Raw genomic sequence first — 23510 nt, 5'->3', positions numbered from 1 at the left:
CACACTAAACCCACACTAAACCAACACTAAACCCACATTAAACCCACACTAAACCAACACTAAACCCACACTAAACCAACACTAAACCCACACTAAACCAACACTAAACCAACACTAAACCCACACTAAACCCACACTAAACCCACACTAAACCCACACTAAACCCACACTAAACCAATACTAAACCCACACTAAACCAACACTAAACCCACACTAAACCCAAACTAACCCACACTAAACCCACACTAAACCCACACTAAACCCACAGCACACCCACACTAAACCAACACTAAACCCACACTAAACCAACACTAAACCAACACTAAACCAACACTAAACCAACACTAAACCCACACTAAACCCACACTAAACCCACACTAAACCAACACTAACCCACACTAAACCCACACTAAACCAATACTAAACCCACACTAAACCAACACTAAACCCACACTAAACCCACACTAAACCCACACTAAACCCACACTAAACCAACACCAAACCCACACTAAACCAACACTAAACGCACACTAAACCAACACTAAACCCACACTAAACCAACACTAAACCCACACTAAACCCACACTAAACCCACACTAAACCAACACTAAACCCACACTAAATCCACACTAAACCCACACTAAACCAACACTAAACCCATACCAAACCCACAGCACACCCACACTAAACCAACACTAAACCCACACTAAACCCACACTAAACCCTCACTAAACACACACTAAACCCACACTAAACCCACACTAAACCCACACTAAATCAACACTAAACCCACACTAAACCCTCACTAAACCCACACTAAACCCACACTAAACCCACACTAAACCCACACTAAACCAACACTAAACCCACACTAAACCCACACTAAACCCACACTAAACCCACACTAAACCAACACTAAACCCACACTAAACCCACACTAAACCCACACTAAACCAATACTAAACCCACATTAAACCAACACTAAACCCACACTAAACCAAGACTAAACCCACACTAAACCAACACTAAACCCACACTAAACCAACACTAAACCCACACTAAACCCACACTAAACCAACACTAAACCCACACTAAACCCACACTAAACCAACACTAAACCCACACTAAACCAACACTAAACCCACACTAAACCAACACTAAACCAACACTAAACCCACACTAAACCCACACTAAACCCACACTAAACCCACACTAAACCAACACTAAACCCACACTAAACCCACACTAAACCCACACTAAACCCACACTAAACCAACACTAAACCCACACTAAACCCACACTAAACCAATACTAAACCCACACTAAACCAACACTAAACCCACACTAAACCAACACTAAACCCACACTAAACCCACACTAAACCAATACTAAACCAACACTAAACCAACACTAAACCAACACTAAACCCACACTAAACCAACACTAAACCCACACTAAACCAACACTAAACCCACACTAAACCAACACTAAACCCACACTAAACCCACACTAAACCAACACTAAACCCACACTAAACCCACACTAAACCAACACTAAACCCACACTAAACCAACACTAAACCCACACTAAACCAACACTAAACCAACACTAAACCCACACTAAACCCACACTAAACCCACACTAAACCCACACTAAACCCACACTAAACCAACACTAAACCCACACTAAACCCACACTAAACCCACACTAAACCCACACTAAACCCACACTAAACCCACACTAAACCCACACTAAACCAATACTAAACCCACACTAAACCAACACTAAACCCACACTAAACCAACACTAAACCCACACTAAACCCACACTAAACCAATACTAAACCAACACTAAACCAACACTAAACCAACACTAAACCCACACTAAACCAACACTAAACCCACACTAAACCAACACTAAACCCACACTAAACCAACACTAAACCCACACTAAACCCACACTAAACCAACACTAAACCCACACTAAACCCACACTAAACCAACACTAAACCCACACCAAACCCATACTAAACCAACACTAAACCCACACCAACACTCTCACCACAGCCCGCGTCTCTTATCGAGTCTCCACGATGTCGCTGAATGTTCTGCCCAGAACCTTTCCCACTCGCTAATTCCACACAAAGACAAAGGCCCCCAACCCCCCGTGTAGCCTCTAACAGGCTGGAGGGGCAAGTGCTGTTAGCGAGCATCTACGAAGGCCGGCACCGGTACACGAGGCGGTGGGTGGCCAATACCACGCCCGACCGCCTTTGTCTCCCCAGTGGCGATGTTTACTACAGACCGGTACTCGTTTGGGGCTGAGTAGACCTAAGGGAGGCCCAGGACCGGTTCGGATAATCGTCACCGGTGTTGGTGGCCGTGAGCGGGAATCGAACTCGGGTCGCTGGGTTCGTAGCGCAGCGTAGCGCTAACCGCAGCACCACCGCTCCCCACTATCATGCCCACCAACTCTCACCCACTCTCTCATTCTCTGTCTCACTCACTCACTCTCCTCTCTCCCTCTCTCATGAACGTTACGTATCTATCCTGGTCTCTCTCTCATTCACCCTCTCTATCTCACCCACTCAGCCCTTCACTCTCTCTATCACCACTCTCACTCTCTCACTCACTCTCTCTCTCACTCACCCACTCTCTCTCACTCACTCACTCTCTCACTCTCTCACTCTCACCCACTCACCCACTCTCTCACTCACTCACTCTCTCACTCACTCACTCTCTCACCCACTCACCAACTCTCTCACTCTCTATATCACTCACTCTCACTCTCTCTCTCACTCACTCACCCACTCACTCTCTCTCACTCTCTCACTCTCTCTCACTCACTCACCCACCCTCTCACTCACTCACCCACTCACTCTCTCTCACTCTCTCACTCACTCTCTCACTCTCACCCACTCACTCACTCACTCTCTCACTCACCCACTCTCACTCTCTCACTCTCTCTCTCACTCACCCTTTCTCTCACCCACTCACCCACTCACTCACCCACTCTCTCACTCTATCACCCACTCTCACTCACTCACCCACTCTCTCTCTCACTCACCCTCTCACTCACCCACTCTCTCACCCACTCACTCACCCACTCTCTCACTCTATCACCCACTCTCACTCACTCACCCACCCTCTCACTTACTCACCCACTCACTCACTCACTCTCTCACTCACTCACTTACTCACCCACTCTCACTCACCCACTCACTCTCTCTCACTCACCTACTCACTCACTCTCTCTCACCCACTCTCTTTCTCTCACTCACTCTCTCTCTCTCACCCTCACCCACTCACTCACTCACCCACTCTCTCACTCTATCACCCACTCTCACTCACTCACCTACTCACTCTCTCACCTACTCACTCACACTCTCACTCACCCTCTCACTCACCCTCTCACTCACCTACTCACCCACTCACCTACTCACTCTCTCACTCACCTACTCACTCTCTCACTCACCCTCTCACTCACTCACCTACTCACCCACCCTCTCTCTCACTCACTCACCTACTCACTCTCTCACTCACTCGCTCACTTACTCACTCTCTCACTCACCTACTCACTCACTCACTCACCTACTCGCTCACTCACCTACTCACTCTCTAACTCACCTACTCACTCAGCCACTCACCTACTCACTCACCTACTCACTCTCTCACTCACCTACTCACTCACTCACCTACTCACTCACCTACTCACTCTCTCACCCACTCACTCACTCACCCACTCTCTCACTCTATCACCCACTCTCTCTCACTCACTCACCTACTCACTCTCTCACTCACCTACTCACTCCCTCACTCACTCTCTCTCTCTCACTCACCCACTCTCTCACTCTCACCCACTCACCCACTCACTCACCCACGCTCTCACTCTATCACCCACTCTCACTCACTCACCCACTCTCTCACTTACTCACCCACTCACTCACTCATTCTCTCACTCACTCACTTACTCACCCACTCTCACTCACCCACTCACTCTCTCTCACTCACCTACTCACTCACTCTCTCTCATCCATTCTCTCTCACTCACTCTCTCACCCACTCTCTCTCTCTCACTCTCACCCACTCACTCACTCTATCACCCACTCTCACTCACTCACCTACTCACTCACTCACCTACTCACTCACTCTCTCACTCACCCTCTCACTCACTCTCTCACTTACCTACTCACTCACCCACTCACCTACTCACTCACCGACTCACTCTCTCACTCACCTACTCACTCTCTCACTCACCCCTCACTCACTCACCTACTCACCCACCCTCTCTCACTCACTCACCTACTCACTCTCTCACTTACTCACTCTCTCACTCACCTACTCACTCTCTCACTCACCTACTTGCTCACTCACCTACTCACTCTCTAACTCACCTACTCACTCAGCTACTCACCTACTCACTCACCTACTCACTCTCTCACTCACCTACTCACTCACTCACCTACTCACTCTCCTACTCACTCACTCTCTCACTCACCTACTCACTCTCTCTCTCACTCACCCACTCACTCACTCTCTCACTCACTCACTTACTCACCCACTCTCATTCACCCACTCACTCTCACTCACCTACTCACTCACTCTCCCTCACCCACTCTCTCTTTCACTCACTCTCTCTCTCTCACCCTCACCCACTCACTCACTCACCCACTCTCTCACTCTATCACCCACTCTCACTCACTCACCTACTCACGCTCTCACCTACTCACTCACACCCTCACTCACCCTCTCACTCACTCTCTCACTCACCTACTCACCCACTCACCTACTCACTCTCTCACTCACCTACTCACTCTCTCACTCACCCTCTCACTCACTCACCTACTCACCCACCCTCTCTCTCACTCACTCACCTACTCACTCTCTCACTCACTCTCTCACTTACTCACTCTCTCACTCACCTACTCACTCACTCACTCACCTACTCGCTCACTCACCTACTCACTCTCTAACTCACCTACTCACTCAGCCACTCACCTACTCACTCACCTACTCACTCTCTCACTCACCTACTCACTCACTCACCTACTCACTCACCTACTCACTCTCTCACCCACTCACTCACTCACTCACCCACTCTCTCACTCTATCAACCACTCTCTCTCACTCACTCACCTACTCACTCTCTCACTCACCTACTCACACTCTCACTCACTCTCTCTCTCACTCACCCACTCTCTCACTCTCACCCACTCACCCACTCACTCACCCACGCTCTCACTCTATCACCCACTCTCACTCACTCACCCACTCTCTCACTTACTCACCCACTCACTCACTCATTCTCTCACTCACTTACTCACCCACTCTCACTCACCCACTCACTCTCTCTCACTCACCTACTCACTCACTCTCTCTCATCCATTCTCTCTCACTCACTCTCTCACCCACTCTCTCTCTCTCACTCTCACCCACTCACTCACTCTATCACTCTCACTCACTCACCTACTCACTCACTCACCTACTCACTCACTCTCTCACTCACCCTCTCACTCACTCTCTCACTTACCTACTCACTCACCCACTCACCTACTCACTCACCTACTCACTCTCTCACTCACCTACTCACTCTCTCACTCACCCCTCACTCACTCACCTACTCACCCACTCTCTATCACTCACTCACCTACTCACTCTCTCACTTACCTACTCACTCTCTCACTCACCTACTCGCTCACTCACCTACTCACTCTCTAACTCACCTACTCACTCAGCCACTCACCTACTCACTCACCTACTCACTCTCTCACTCACCTACTCACTCACTCACCTACTCACTCTCCTACTCACTCACACTCTCACTCACCTACTCACTCTCTCTCTCACTCACCCTCTAACTCACTCACCTACTCACCCACTCTCTCACTCACCCTCTCACTCACCCTCTCACTCACCCTCTCACTCACTCACCTACTCACCCACTCACCCTCTCACTCACCTACTCACTCTCTCTCACTCACCCTCTCACTCACTCACCTACTCACCCACTCTCTCAGTCACCCTCTCACTCACTCTCTCACTCACCCTCTCACTCACTCACCTACTCACCCACTCTCTCACTCACTCTCTCACTCACCCTCTCACTCACCCTCTCACTCACTCACCTACTCACCCACGCTCTCACTCACCCTCTCACTCACTCTCTCACTCACCCTCTCACTCACTCACCCACTCACACTCTCACTCACCTACTCACTCTCTCTCTCACTCACCCTCTCACTCACTCACCTACTCACCCACTCTCTCAGTCACCCTCTCACTCACTCCCTCACTCACCCTCTCACTCACTCACCTACTCACCCACTCTCTCACTCACCCTCTCACTCCCTCTCTCACTCACCCTCTCACTCACTCACCTACTCACCCACTCACTCTCTCACTCACCTACTCACTCTCTCTCTCACTCACCCTCTCACTCACTCACCTACTCACCCACCCTCTCACTCACACTCTCACTCACTCACCTACTCACACACTCTCTCACTCACCCTCTCACTCACTCTCTCACTCACCCTCTCACTCACTCACCTACTCACCCACTCACTCTCTCACTCACCTACTCACTCTCTCTCTCACTCACCCTCTCACTCACTCACCTACTCACCCACCCCCTCACTCACCCTCTCACTCACTCTCTCACCCACCCTCTCACTCACTCACCTACTCACCCACTCTCTCAGTCACCCTCTCACTCACTCTCTCACTCACCCTCTCACTCACTCACCTACTCACCCACTCTCTCACTCACTCTCTCACTCACCCTCTCACTCACCCTCTCACTCACTCACCTACTCACCCACTCTCTCACTCACCCTCTCACTCACTCTCTCACTCACCCTCTCACTCACTCACCCACTCACACTCTCACTCACCTACTCACTCTCTCTCTCACTCACCCTCTCACTCACTCACCTACTCACCCACTCTCTCAGTCACCCTCTCACTCACTCTCTCACTCACCCTCTCTCTCACTCACCTACTCACTCTCTCACTCACCCTCTCACTCACTCACCTACTCACCCACCCTCTCACTCACCCTCTCACTCACTCACCTGCTCACCCACGCTCTCACTCACCCTCTCACTCACTCTCTCACTCACCCTCTCACTCACTCACCTACTCACCCACTCACTCTCTCACTCACCTACTCACTCTCTCTCTCACTCACCCTCTCACTCACTCACCTACTCACCCACCCCCTCACTCACCCTCTCACTCACTCTCTCACCCACCCTCTCACTCACTCACCTACTCACCCACGTGACTACCCCCCCCCTCTGTCTTTCACCCAGAGGCGATGTTGACCGCCGACTGCACCGGACGTAGCCAACCGCGCTACATCACGGGTATGATGTGACATCAACACGGGCAGTGAGAAAACAACAACAACAAAAACAACAACAAACACCACCAACAACAAACACCACCAACAACAAACACTAACAATAACAACAACAAACACCAACAACAACAACAAAAACAACAACAAACACCACCAACAACAAACACTAACAATAACAACAAACACCAACAACAACAACAAAAACAACAAACACCACCAACAACAAACACCACCAACAACAAACACCAACAACAACAAACAACAACAACAACAAACACCAACAACAAACACCACCAACAACAACAAACACCAACAACAACAAACACCACCAACAACAAACACCAACAACAACAAACACCAACAACAACAAACACTAACAACAACAAACACCACCAACAACAAAACCAACAACAACAAATACCACCACCAACAACAAACAACAACAAACACCAACAACAAACACCAACAACAACAAACACTAACAACAACAAACACCACCAACAACAAAACCAACAACAAACACCACCAACAACCACCAACAACAACAAACACTAACAACAACAAACACCACCAACAACAAACACCAACAACAAACACCAACAACAACAAACACCAACAACAACAAACACCAACAACAACAAACACCAACAACAAACACCAACAACAACAAACACCAACAACAACAAACACCAAAACAACAAACACTAACAACAAAACCACCACCAACAACAAAACCAACAACAAACACCACCAACAACCACCACCAACAACAAACACCACCAACAACAAACACTAACAACAAAACCACCACCAACAACAAAACCAACAACAAACACCACCAACAACAAACACCAACAACAACAAACACCAACAACAACAAACACTAACAACAACAAACACCACCAACAACAAAACCAACAACAACAAATACCACCACCAACAACAAACAACAACAAACACCAACAACAAACACCAACAACAACAAACACTAACAACAACAAACACCACCAACAACAAAACCAACAACAAACACCACCAACAACCACCAACAACAACAAACACTAACAACAACAAACACCACCAACAACAGAACACCAACAACAAACACCAACAACAACAAACACCAACAACAACAAACACCAACAACAACAAACACCAACAACAAACACCAACAACAACAAACACCAACAACAACAAACACCAAAACAACAAACACTAACAACAAAACCACCACCAACAACAAAACCAACAACAAACACCACCAACAACCACCACCAAGCCAAACACCACCAACAACAAACACTAACAACAAAACCACCACCAACAACAAAACCAACAACAAACACCACCAACAACAAACACCAACAACAACAAACACTAACAACAACAAACACCACCAACAACAAAACCAACAACAACAAATACCACCACCAACAACAAACAACAACAAACACCAACAACAAACACCAACAACAACAAACACTAACAACAACAAACACCACCAACAACAAAACCAACAACAAACACCACCAACAACCACCAACAACAACAAACACTAACAACAACAAACACCACCAACAACAAACACCAACAACAAACACCAACAACAACAAACACCAACAACAACAAACACCACCAACAACAAACACCAACAACAAACACCAACAACAACAAACACCAACAACAAACACCAACAACAACAAACACCAACAACAACAAACACCAAAACAACAAACACTAACAACAAAACCACCACCAACAACAAAACCAACAACAAACACCACCACCACCAACAACAACGACCACCACCGATGGCGAGTACCTTAAACTCTGCAGATGGCACAACCCCGCTTCAACAGCTGCGTGTGTGCGTGGTGTCTCTCTCTCTGTGTCTCTGTGTGTGTCTGTGTGCGTGGTGTCTCTCTCTCTCTGTGTCTCTGTGTGTGTCTCTCTCTGTGTGTGTCTCTGTGTGTCTCTGTCTTGTCTAGCTGTGTGGCTTTGTGTATCTCTGTGTCTCTCTGTGTCTCTGTGTGTCTCTCTCTCTCTCTCTCTGTGTCTCTGTGTGTGTCTCTGTCTTGTCTAGCTGTGTGTCTCTGTGTGTGTCTCTGTGTGTCTCTGTCTTGTCTAGCTGTGTGTCTCTGTGTGTCTCTGTCTTGTCTAGCTGTGTGTCTCTGTGTGTGTCTCTGTGTGTCTCTGCGTGTGTCTCTGTGTGTCTCTGCGTGTGTCTCTGTGGTGTGTCTCTGTGTGTCTCTGTGTGTGTCTCTGTGGTGTCTCTGTGTGTCTCTGTGGTGTCTCCGTGTGTGTCTCTGTGGTGTCTCTGTGTGTGTCTCTGTGGTGTCTGTGTGTCTCTCTGTGTGTGTCTCTCTGTGTCTCTGTGTGTCTCTGTGGTGTCTCTCTGTGTGTCTCTCTGTGTGTCTCTCTGTGTGTCTCTCTGTGTCTCTCTGTGTCTCTGTGTCTCTCTGCGTGTCTCTGTGTGTCTCTGTGGTGTCTCTGTGTGTGTCTCTGTGTGTGTCTCTCTGTGTGTGTCTCTCTGTGTGTCTCTGTGTGTCTCTGTGTATCTCTGTGGTGTCTCTGTGTCTCTCTGCGTGTCTCTCCCGATCTGTCCGCACGTCTCTCTATTCCTGTCCGCCTCTCTCTGTGTTTATTTTAAGCCCCCCCCCGGCCCCCCCCGGCCCTGCCCCCCCGGCCCTGCCCCCCCCCGGCCCACGCCGCCTGAACTCCACCGCCGACTTTGGGGTAGTCCACTGGGGGTGGCCGTGCGTGCCCACAGCTGTTCACATCACTAGCGCTGACTCCTCCCCCCTCCTCCTCCTCCACACTCCCTCCTAGCTCCTCCCCCTCCCTCCTCCTCCCTCCTTCCCCCTCCCTCCTCCTCCTCCCTCCTCCTCCTCTCCCCTCCCTCCTTCTCCTCCCTCCTCCTCCCTCCTCCCCCCTCCCTCCTCCTCCCTCCTCCCTACTCCCTCCTCCTCCCTCCTCCTCCCCCCTCCCTCCTCCTCCCTCCTCCTCCCTCCTCCTCCTCTCCCCTCCCTCCTTCTCCCCCCTCCTCCCTCCTCCTCCCTCCTTCCCCCTCCTCCTTCCTCCTCCCCCCTCCTCCTTCCTCCTCCCCCCTCCTCCTCCCTCCCTCCTCCCCTCTCGCTCCTCCTCCTCCCTCCTCCCCCTCCCTCCTCACTCCACCACCACCAGCCCACCCTCCCACGCCATTCCTTCATCTCCGGAAGAAGCAGAACTCAACTCACTAAGACAGAGACAGACACAGACTCACACAGAGAGACACAGACTCACACAGAGAGACACAGACTCACGCAGAGAGACACAGTCTCACACAGAGAGACACAGACTCACACAGAGAGACACAGACTCACACAGAGAGACACAGACTCACACAGAGAGACACAGACTCAGACAGACACAGACTCACACAGAGAGACACAGACTCACACAGAGAGACACAGACTCACGCAGAGAGACACAGACTCACACAGAGAGACAGACACAGACTCACACAGAGAGACAGACACAGACTCACACAGAGAGACAGACACAGACTCACACAGAGAAACACAGACTCACACAAAGAGACAGACACAGACTCACACAGAGAGACACAGACTCACACAGAGAGACACAGACTCACACAGAGAGACACAGACTCACACAGAGAGACAGACACAGACTCACACAGAGAGACACAGACTCACACAGACACAGACTCACACAGAGAGACATAGACTCACGCAGAGAGACAGAGACAGACTCACACAGAGAGACACAGACTCACACAGAGAGACACAGACTCACACAAGAGAGACACAGACTCACACAATAGAGACATAGCCGTGCGTGACCAAACCCACTGGGGAGACAAAGGCGGTCGGGCGTGGTGCTGGCTAAACGTCTTGAACCGGACCGCCCTAACCCTTCACACGTGCATAGCTGTCAACCCTTCCCAGTGCCCTAACTTCGTACAGACCAACTCAGACCTTATTAGTCACCCCCGTGCCCCTTATCAATCTCAACGTTCATCCTACAAAGTCCCACCACAAGGTAGAAAAACAAACACATAGACACAAAGCTGTAGTTGTGTTGTCCGTATTGAAACGGCTGTACGCCGTATGGACCTGACAACATCAATTTCCCTGCACAAGAATACGGGGTAAATTGTATGACACACCCACCTACTCACTCACCCACCCACTCACTAAACCCCCCCACTCACCTACCCACACACTCATCCACACACTCACCCACCCACACACTCACCCACCCACACACCCACCTACTCACTCACCCACCCACTCACTCACCCCCCCACCCACACACTCACCCACCCACTCACCTACCCACACACTCATCCACACACTCACCCACCCACACACTTACCTACCCACACACTCATCCACACACTCACCCACCCACACACTGACCCACCCACACACCCACCCACTCACTCACCCACCCACACACTTACCTACCCACACACTCATCCACACACTCACCCACCCACACACTCACCCACCCACACATCCACCCACTCACTCACCCACCCACACACTCACCCCCCCACTCACCTACCCACACACTCATCCACACACTCACCCACCCACACACTCACACACTCACCCGCACACCCACACACTCACTCACACACTCACCCACCCACACACTCACCCGCACACCCACACACTCACCCACACACTCACCCACCCACACACTCACCCATCCACCCACCCACACACTCACCCGCACACCCACACACTCACTCACACACTCACCCACACACTCACCTACTCACACACTCACCCACCCACACACTCACCCATACACTCACTCACCCACCCACTCACCCACCCATACACTCATCCACACACTCACCCACCCACTCACCCACACACTCACTCACCCACCCACTCACTCACCCACCCACACACTCACCTACACACTCACCCACCCACACACTCACTCACCCACACACCCACCCACACACTCACCTACACACTCACTCACCCACCCACCCACACACTCACACACTCACCCACCCACTCACCCACCCACACACTCACCCCCCCACTCACCTACCCACACACTCACCTACCCCACACACTCATCCACACACTCACCCACCCACACACTCACACACTCACCCGCACACCCACACACTCACTCACACACTCACACACTCACCCACCCACACACTCACCCGCACACCCACACACTCACCCACACACTCACCCACCCACACACTCACCCATCCACCCACCCACACACTCACCCGCACACCCACACACTCACTCACACACTCACCCACACACTCACCTACTCACACACTCACCCACCCACACACTCACCCATACACTCACTCACCCACCTACTCACCCACCCATACACTCATCCACACACTCACCCACCCACCCACTCACCCACACACTCACTCACCCACCCACTCACTCACCCACCCACACACTCACCTACACACTCACCCACCCACACACTCACTCACCCACACACCCACCCACACACTCACCTACACACTCACTCACCCACCCACCCACACACTCACACACTCACCCACCCACACACTCACCCACACACTCACCCACCCACACACTCACCCACCCACACCTCACCCACACACTCACTCACCCACCCACACACCCACCTACACACTCACCCACACACCCACCAACTCACCCACCCGCACACTCACCCGCACACCCACACACTCACTCACACACTCACCCACCCACAAACTCACCCACCCACACACTCACCCACCCACCCACACACCCACCCACCCACTCACTCACCCACCCACACACCCACCCACTCACTCACCCACCCACACACTTACCTAAACACTCACTCACCCACCCACACACTCACCTCCACACTCACTCACCCACCCACACACTCACTCACACACTCACCCACCCAAACACTCACCCACCCACCCACACACCCACCCACCCACTCACTCACCCACCCACACACTCACCCGCACACCCACCAACACACTCACCCGCACACCCACACACTCACTCACACACTCACCTTCCCACACACTCACCCACACACCCACACACTCACACACTCACCCACCCACCCACACACTCACCCACACACTCACTCACACACTCACTCACCCGCACACCCACTCACCCACCCACACACTCACCCACTCACCCACACACTCACCCACACACTCACCCGCACACACTCATACATATCAACCCCACATCAGCGCCTATCTTTTGCCCGTAGTGAAGCGGCTGAAAGCCCTCAGGACCCACAATACGGGGTGAACTATGTGGGTACGGAGGTGCTACTGCTCGCTACGACTGAGAGCCCTTGCCCCAACAGCCTGGCCAAGGCTACACGGTGGGGTGGGGGTGGAGTGGAACCTTTGTCTTTGTGCGGCGTAACTGAGCCAGACGGAGCAGCCATCCCCTTGGCTTCCACCTCCCCCCCCCGCCCCCCGTGATGGATGTGTGAATTACGGCCTCCTCCACCACCACGTGTGAGAGCGTCAGGAATGCCACTCGCATCTCTCCCTCTCTCCTCTCTCTATCTCGCCCCCACCCCCCTCCCTCTCGCTCTCTCTCCAAACAGGGCATGTGGGAATTCCATTCGATGAGGCTCATAGACTCGCACAGAGACCCATAGAGTCACAAATAGACCCACAGGCTCGCACAGAGACCCATAGACTCACACAGAGACCCATACACTCACGCAGAGACCCATAGGCTCACACAGAGACCCATACACTCACACAGAGACCCATAGACTCACACAGAGACCCGTAGACTCGCACAGAGACCCGTAGACTCGCACAGAGACCCATAGACTCACACAGAGACCCATAGACTCACACAGAGACCCGTAGACTCACACAGAGACCCATAGACTCACACAGAGACCCATAGACTCACACAGAGACCCATAGACTTCACACAGAGACCAATAGACTCACACAGAGACTCGTAGACTCGCATTGAAACCCATAGACTCAGTGACCCATGGACTCACACAGAGACCCATAGACTCACACAGAGACTCGTAGACTCGCATAGAAACCCATACACTCAGTGACCCATGGACTCACACAGAAACCCATAGACTCACACAGAGACCCATAGACTTCACACAGAGACCCGTAGACTCACACAGAGACTCGTAGACTCGCATATAAATCCATAGACTAAGTGACCCATGGACTCACACAGAGACCTATAGACTCACACAGAGACCCATAGACTTCACACAGAGACCAATAGACTCACACAGAGACTCGTAGACTCGCATAGAAACCCATAGACTCAGTGACCCATGGACTCACACAGAGACCTATAGACTCACACAGAGACCCATAGACTCGCACAGAAACCCATGGACTCATTACACAGAGACCCATAGACTCACACAGAGACTCATAGACTCGCCCAGAAACCCATAAACTCAGTGACTCATGGACTCACACAGAGGCCTATAGACTCACGCAGAGACCCATAGACTCATCACACAGAGAACCATAGACTCACCCAGAGACCAATAGACTCATCACACAGAGACCCATAGACTCACACAGAGACCCATAGACTTACAAAGAGACCCATAGACTCATCACACAGAGACCCATAGACTCACACAGAGACCCATAGACTCACACAGAGACTCATAGACTCACACAGAGACCCATAGACTCACACAGAGACCTATAGACTCACGCAGAGACCCATAGACTTATCACACAGAGACCTATAGACTCACACAGAGACCCATAGACTCACACAGAGACCCATAGACTCACACAGAGACCTATAGACTCACGCAGAGACCCATAGACTCATCACACAGAGACCCATAGACTCACACAGAGACCCATAGACTCAGCCAGAGACCTATAGACTCACGCAGAGACCCATAGACTTATCACACGGAGACCTATAGACTCACACAGAGACCCATAGACTCACACAGAGACCCATAGACTCACACAGAGACCCATAGACTTCACACAGAGACCAATAGACTCACACAGAGACTCGTAGACTCGCATTGAAACCCATAGACTCAGTGACCCATGGACTCACACAGAGACCCATAGACTCACACAGAGACTCGTAGACTCGCATAGAAACCCATACACTCAGTGACCCATGGACTCACACAGAAACCCATAGACTCACACAGAGACCCATAGACTTCACACAGAGACCCGTAGACTCACACAGAGACTCGTAGACTCGCATAGAAATCCATAGACTAAGTGACCCATGGACTCACACAGAGACCTATAGACTCACACAGAGACCCATAGACTTCACACAGAGACCAATAGACTCACACAGAGACTCGTAGACTCGCATAGAAATCCATAGACTCAGTGACCCATGGACTCACACAGAGACCTATAGACTCACACGGAGACCCATAGACTTCACACAGAGACCAATAGACTCACACAGAGACTCGTAGACTCGCATAGAAACCCATAGACTCAGTGACCCATGGACTCACACAGAGACCTATAGACTCACACAGAGACCCATAGACTCGCACAGAAACCCATGGACTCATTACACAGAGACCCATAGACTCACACAGAGACTCATAGACTCGCCCAGAAACCCATAAACTCAGTGACTCATGGACTCACACAGAGGCCTATAGACTCACGCAGAGACCCATAGACTCATCACACAGAGAACCATAGACTCACCCAGAGACCAATAGACTCATCACACAGAGACCCATAGACTCACACAGAGACCCATAGACTCACACAGAGACTCATAGACTCACACAGAGACCCATAGACTCACACAGAGACCTATAGACTCACGCAGAGACCCATAGACTTATCACACAGAGACCTATAGACTCACACAGAGACCCATAGACTCACACAGAGACCCATAGACTCACACAGAGACCTATAGACTCACGCAGAGACCCATAGACTCATCACACAGAGACCCATAGACTCACACAGAGACCCATAGACTCAGCCAGAGACCTATAGACTCACGCAGAGACCCATAGACTTATCACACGGAGACCTATAGACTCACACAGAGACCCATAGACTCACACAGAGACCCATAGACTCACACAGAGACCCATAGACTTCACATAGAGACCAATAGACTCACACAGAGACTCGTAGACTCGCATTGAAACCCATAGACTCAGTGACCCATGGACTCACACAGAGACCCATAGACTCACACAGAGACTCGTAGACTCGCATAGAATCCCATACACTCAGTGACCCATGGACTCACACAGAAACCCATAGACTCACACAGAGACCCATAGACTTCACACAGAGACCCGTAGACTCACACAGAGACTCGTAGACTCGCATAGAAATCCATAGACTAAGTGACCCATGGACTCACACAGAGACCTATAGACTCACACAGAGACCCATAGACTTCACACAGAGACCAATAGACTCACACAGAGACTCGTAGACTCGCATAGAAATCCATAGACTCAGTGACCCATGGACTCACACAGAGACCTATAGACTCACACAGAGACCCATAGACTTCACACAGAGACCAATAGACTCACACAGAGACTCGTAGACTCGCATAGAAACCCATAGACTCAGTGACCCATGGACTCACACAGAGACCTATAGACTCACACAGAGACCCATAGACTCGCACAGAAACCCATGGACTCATTACACAGAGACCCATAGACTCCCACAGAGACTCATAGACTCGCCCAGAAACCCATAAACTCAGTGACTCATGGACTCACACAGAGGCCTATAGACTCACGCAGAGACCCATAGACTCATCACACAGAGACCCATAGACTCACCCAGAGACCAATAGACTCATCACACAGAGACCCATAGACTCACACAGAGACCCATAGACTTACACAGAGACCCATAGACTCATCACACAGAGACCCATAGACTCCCACAGAGACCCATAGACTCACACAGAGACCTATAGACTCACGCAGAGACCCATAGACTTATCACACAGAGACCTATAGACTCACACAGAGACCCATAGACTCACACAGAGACCCATAGACTCACACAGAGACCCATAGACTCATCACACAGAGACCCATAGACTCACCCAGAGACCAATAGACTCATCACACAGAGACCCATAGACACACAGAGACCCATAGACTTACACAGAGACCCATAGACTCATCACACAGAGACCCATAGACTCCCACAGAGACCCATAGACTCACACAGAGACCTATAGACTCACGCAGAGACCCATAGACTTATCACACAGAGACCTATAGACTCACACAGAGACCCATAGACTCACACAGAGACCCATAGACTCACACAGAGACCTATAGACTCACGCAGAGACCCATAGACTCATCACACAGAGACCCATAGACTCACACAGAGACCCATAGACTCAGCCAGAGACCTATAGACTCACGCAGAGACCCATAGACTTATCACACGGAGACCTATAGACTCACACAGAGACCCATAGACTCACACAGAGACTCATAGACTCACACAGAGACTCATAGACTTACACAGAGACCCATAGACTCACACAGAGACCCATGGACTCAGAGACCCATAGACTCACACAGAGACGCATAGACTCACACAGAGACCCATAGACTCACACAGAGACTCATAGACTCACACAGAGACTCATAGACTTACACAGAAACGCATAGACTCACACAGAGACCCATAGACTCACACAGAGACCCATAGACTCGGATAATATTGATCGCGAAAGCCTGCCACGTGTTCAACACACAACAACAGCCGCCATTCGCCACTAGGTGGCGGTGACGTCACCACGGCGCTTGTTGTGCCAGGCTAGGTGCACGTGAAGGCCACGTAAGGTGTCGAACGCCCGCCGGCAGGAGGTCACGGGGCAGACCCAGCAGGTGCCACGGGTCGGCTGACTGAGATGACGACTGGCAGATGCACCACCTATGACCCCTACTGTGCCAGGCTAGGTGCAGGAGATGACAGGACAGACCCAGCAGGTGCCACGGGTCGACTGACTGAGATGACGACTGGCAGATGCACCACCTGTGCCCCCCTACTGTGCCACGTGTTCAACAAAGATCCCCCGTGTAGCCTTCACAGACTGTGGGGGCAAGTGCTGTTAGCGAGCACCTATGAAGGCCGGCACGGCTCACGAGGGGGGTGGGTGGCCAGCACCACGCCCGGCCGCCTTTGTCTCCCCAGTGGCGATGTTGACCAGACCGCACCAGGTACTTATTTTGAGGCCGAGTCGACCTATGGGAGGCCCCAGTACCGGTTCGGATAATCGTCAGCGGTGGTGGCGGTGGCCGTGATCGGGAATTGAACTCGGGTGGACCAGGTTTCATGGTGCAGTGCGCTGCTAACCACTGCGCCACCGCTCCCCCCCGCCACAGCAGGCATCGATGTATACGCAACGCGTTTAAGCGCGCGAGAAAACTCCTCCAAAACCGTGCGCGCCTTGAAGAGTCGGTGACCGGGAAGACAAAGGCGGCCAGGCACGGAGCCAGCACCGGACCTTTCACAGAGAGTGATGAGTCTATGGGTCTCTGTGTGAGTCTATGGGTCTCTGTCTGAGTCTATGGGTCTCTGTGTGAGTCTATGGGTCTCAGAGTCTATGGGTCTCTGTGTGAGTCTATGGGTCTCTGTCTGAGTCTATGGGTCTCTGTGTGAGTCTATGGGTCTCTGTGTGAGTCTATGGGTCTCTGTGTGAGTCTATGGGTCTCTGTGTGAGTCTATGGGTCTCTGTGTGAGTCTACGAGTCTATGTATGAGTCTATGGGTCTCTGTGTGAGTCTACGAGTCTCTGTGTTATTCCATGGGTCTCATCAGCCAGCAGTGCCGTGAGCAGAGAATTGCAGGGCTGCGCTTAATCGTTCATGGAGCCCTCAAATATTTAACAATAACGCACATTGCAAATTAAATGGAAAACAGTATAAACATGTTTGGACATTAAATATGTAAGAGCTATGCACTCGCAACAATCGCGCATTCACATTAACATGTCAATAATTATTACGAACAAAGATCCCCCGTATAGCCTGCAACAGACTGTTGGGGCAAGTGCTGTTAGCGAGTAGCAGCAGCACCTATGAAGGCCGGCAGGGTGGCACACGAGGGGGTGGGTGGCCAGCACCACGCCTGGCACAACTATAAACTATTTTTTTAAAGGTGTCATTATGCCAGGTGAAGATCTTTTATTAAATGACGGCTCACCGACAGTGGTGGCATTCCGCCGTGTGGACATTTTACAGCAGCAGCTAAGTTACTCTTAAGACGCGGTGTGATGTTGATTCTACATGTGGGAGGGGGAAAAATATCGGAGACAATTCCAAGCACTGAGCACGGGGAGAGAGAGACAGAGACGCAACCTTCAAATATCCAGCAGCAGCAGACATCGTCAGGGTCGGGATCGTACCCACGACCTCCTGTAGTCCAGGCGAGGTAGTCAACATCTCACCACGGAGAGAGAGACACGCAAACTCCAAATATACAGCAGGCATCGTCAGGGTCGCGATCGAACCCACGACCTCCTGTATACCAGGCGAGATAGTCAACATCTCACCACGGAGAGAGAGACACGCAGACTCCAAATATACAGCAGGCATCGTCAGGGTCGGGATCGAACCCACGACCTCCTGTATACGAGGCGAGGCACTAAAACACCTCCCAGCCACCGTGGCGCTATCATAAGCACTAGGGAGACAAAGGCGGCCGGGCGTGGTTGCTCGTGTGCCACAGTGCCGACCTTCATAGGTGCCTGCAACTCGCGAACCAGCAACTTGAACACCTCCCCCTCACCCCCACAGTCTGCTCAAGGCTGTCCGCATGCACGGATGAGGCGGTGTGTGCTTTGTGTGTCGCGGGGAGCGGTGGCGCTGCGGTTAGCGCAGCGCTGCCCCCCCGGCTAAACCACCCAGTTCGACTCCAGCTCGCTCGCCCAAACATCGAGCGGCGAATATCTGAGCCATGGCCTCGACCTCCCCCTAGGTCGGCTCAGCCTTAAAAGACGTGAAAGGCTACTCGTTGGAATGAGCCCGGAGCGGTGTGTAAACGTCAGTGACGGGGATACAAAGACGGCCGCGGCGCGTGGCGTTGGTCACCCAAACCCCGCGTGTGCTACGATGCCGGCCTTAATAGGTGTTCGCTGACAGCACTTGATCCGAACAGTCTGTCACAGGCGACACAGCGGGAATATTTGCGCATAACGATTGTAACATTTTTAATTTGAGTACGCGTTTGTACGCGTGCGCGTAGTTCTTACATATTTAATGTCTAAACATGTTTGTAGTTTTTTTTTTAAATATTCAATTCGCAATGTGTATAATTGGTAAATGTTGAATTGCTGTGTGAAAGGTTAAGCGCAGCCCCTGCAATTTCCCGTTCACACAACTGCTGGCGGATGAGACCCAAGGACTCACACAGATACTTATAGACTTGCATAGAAACCCATAGACTCGGTGACCCAGTGCATCACACAGGGACTCAAGGACTCACACAGAGACTCATAGACTCGCATGGAAACCCATAGACTCATCACACAGAGACCCATATAGTCATCTGACAGAGACCCGTAGACTCACACAGAGAACCGTAGACTCACAGAGCAGTAGAATCACACAGAGACCTATAGAGTCACATAGAGACCCATAGACTCAGTGACCCATGGACTCATACAGAGACACATAGACTCACACAGGGACCCGTAGACTCACATAGAGACCCGTAGACTCACACAGAGACCTGTAGACTAACAGAGACCGATAGACTCACACAGAGACTTATAGACTCACATAGAGACCCATAGACTCAGTGACCCCTGGACGAACACAGAGACCCATAGACTGATCACACAGAGACCCATAGACTCACACATATACCCGTAGACTCACAAAGCCATTGAATCGCACATAGACATATAGACTCACATATATACCCATAGACTAAGTGACGCATGGTCTAACACAGAGACCCATAAACTCATTACACAGAGACTCATAGACTCACACAGAGACCCGTAGACTTACAAAGACCCATAAACTCACACAGAGACCTATAGACTCACATAGAGCCCCATAGACTTATTGACCCATGGACCAACACAGAGACCCATAGACTGATCACAAGAGACCCGTAGACTCACGCAGAGACCTATAGACTCATACAGAGATCCGTAGACTCACATAGCCATTGAATAGCACATAAACCCATACACTCACATTTAGACCCATGGACTAACACAGAGGCCATCGATTGATCGCACAGAGACCCATAGACTCACACAGAGACCCATAGACTCACATTGCTCGTTATAACGTGTTCCGCGTTTGAACGGGCGGCATGGTTCAGCGTTATAACGGAGGGCGCTGTTCAGCGTTATAACAGCGGGGAGCGCGGTTCTTCATTGTAACAGTGGGGAGCGCTGTTCTGCATTGTAACAGCGGGGAGCGCGGTTCTTCATTGTAACAGTGGGGAGCGCTGTTCTGCATTGTAACAGCGGGGAGCGCTGTTCAGCGTTATAACAGCGGGGAGCGCGGTTCTTCATTGTAACAGTGGGGAGCGCGGTTCTTCATTGTAACAGCGGGGAGCGCGGTTCTTCATTGTAACAGTGGGGAGCGCTGTTCTGCATTGTAACAGCGGGGAGCGCGGTTCTTCATTGTAACAGTGGGGAGCGCGGTTCTTCATTGTAACAGCGGGGAGCGCTGTTCAGCGTTATAACAGCGGGGAGCGCGGTTCTTCATTGTAACAGTGGGGAGCGCGGTTCTTCATTGTAACAGCGGGGAGCGCGGTTCTTCATTGTAACAGTGGGGAGCGCTGTTCTGCATTGTAACAGTGGGGAGCGCGGTTCTTCATTGTAACAGTGGGGAGCGCTGTTCTGCATTGTAACAGCGGGGAGCGCGGTTCTTCATTGTAACAGTGGGGAGCGCGGTTCTTCATTGTAACAGCGGGGAGCGCGGTTCTTCATTGTAACAGGGGGGAGCGCGGTTCTGCACTGTAACAGCGGGGAGCGCGGTTCTTCATTGTAACAGTGGGGAGCGCGGTTCTTCATTGTAACAGTGGGGAGCGCTGTTCTGCACTGTAACAGCGGGGAGCGCGGTTCTTCATTGCTCCGTGCCCGGCCGCCTTTGTCTTCCCGGTCACCGAATTTTCAAGTCGCGCACAGTTTTGGAGGAGTTTTCTCGCGCGCTTAAACGCGTTGCGTATACATCGATGCCTGCTGTGGCGGGGGGGGGGGGGGGGGAGCGGTGGCGCAGTGGTTAGCAGCGCACTGCACCATGAAACCTGGTCCACCCGAGTTCAATTCCCGATCACGGCCAGCGCCACCACCGCTGACGATTATCCGAACCGGTACTGGGGCCTCCCATAGGTCGACTCGGCCTCAAAATGAGTAACCTGGTGCGGTCTGGTCAACATCGCCACTGGGGAGACAAAGGCGGCCGGGCGTGGTGCTGGCCACCCAACCCCTTCGTGTGCCGTGCCGGCCTTCACAGGTGCTGCTCGCTAACAGCACTTGCCCCAACAGTCTGTTACAGGCTACACGGGGGAACTTTGTTAAACACGTGGCACAGTAGGGGGCACAGGTGGTGCATCTGCCAGTCGTCATCACAGTCAGTCGACACGTGGCACGTGCTGGGTCTGCCCCCGTGACCTCCTGGTGCACCTAGCCTGGCACGGTAGGGGGGCACAGGTGGTGCATCTGCCAGTAGTCATCTCAGTCAGTCGACCCGTGGCACCTGCTGGGTCTGCCCCGTGACCTCCTGCCGGCGAGCGTTCGACACTTCACGTGGCCTTCACGTGCACCTAGCCTGGCACAACAAGCGCCGTGGTGGCGTCACCGCCACCTAGTGGCGAATGGCGGCTGTTGTTGTTGTGTGTTGAACACGTGGCAGGCTTTCGCGATCAATATTATCCGAGTCTATGGGTTTCTATGTGAGTCTATGAGTTTCTGTGTGAGTCTATGGGTCTATGTGTGAGTCTATGGGTTTCTATGCGAGTCTATGAGTCTCTGTGTGAGTATATGGGTCTCTGTGTGGGTCTATGAGTGTCTGTGTTAGTCTATGGGTTTCTATGCGAGTCTATGACTTTTTGTGTGAGTATGAGTCTATGAGTCTCTGTGTGGGTCTATGAGTGTCTGTGTG

General features: G+C 51.5%; 1 protein-coding gene across 5 annotated transcripts in view; it reads right to left on the bottom strand.

Moving 5' to 3' along the window:
* LOC116955754 (delta-sarcoglycan-like) overlaps positions 1-23510 on the bottom strand; it is an 80549-nt gene that overhangs the window by 35028 nt on the left and 22011 nt on the right. Inside the window, exon 1 of one of the 5 annotated variants that reach the window (XM_076053583.1) lies at positions 9185-10030. The exons of 2 other annotated variants lie outside the window; for them this stretch is intronic. The gene's annotated coding sequence lies outside the window, so the exon portion shown is untranslated. Of the gene's footprint in view, positions 1-9184; positions 10031-23510 lie in introns of those variants that run through there. 2 more of the 5 variants (XM_076053585.1, XM_032977042.2) reach the window with 2 other exon arrangements.

This window comes from Petromyzon marinus, chromosome 61 (genome assembly GCF_048934315.1).
Source record: "Petromyzon marinus isolate PM22_M1 ecotype Great Lakes invasive population chromosome 61, UKy_Petmar_22M1.pri1.0, whole genome shotgun sequence".
In the NCBI taxonomy this organism is placed as follows: domain Eukaryota; kingdom Metazoa; phylum Chordata; class Hyperoartia; order Petromyzontiformes; family Petromyzontidae; genus Petromyzon; species Petromyzon marinus.
Note: the sequence above shows the minus strand (reverse complement) of the source record. Positions and strands in the feature narration are given on the sequence as shown.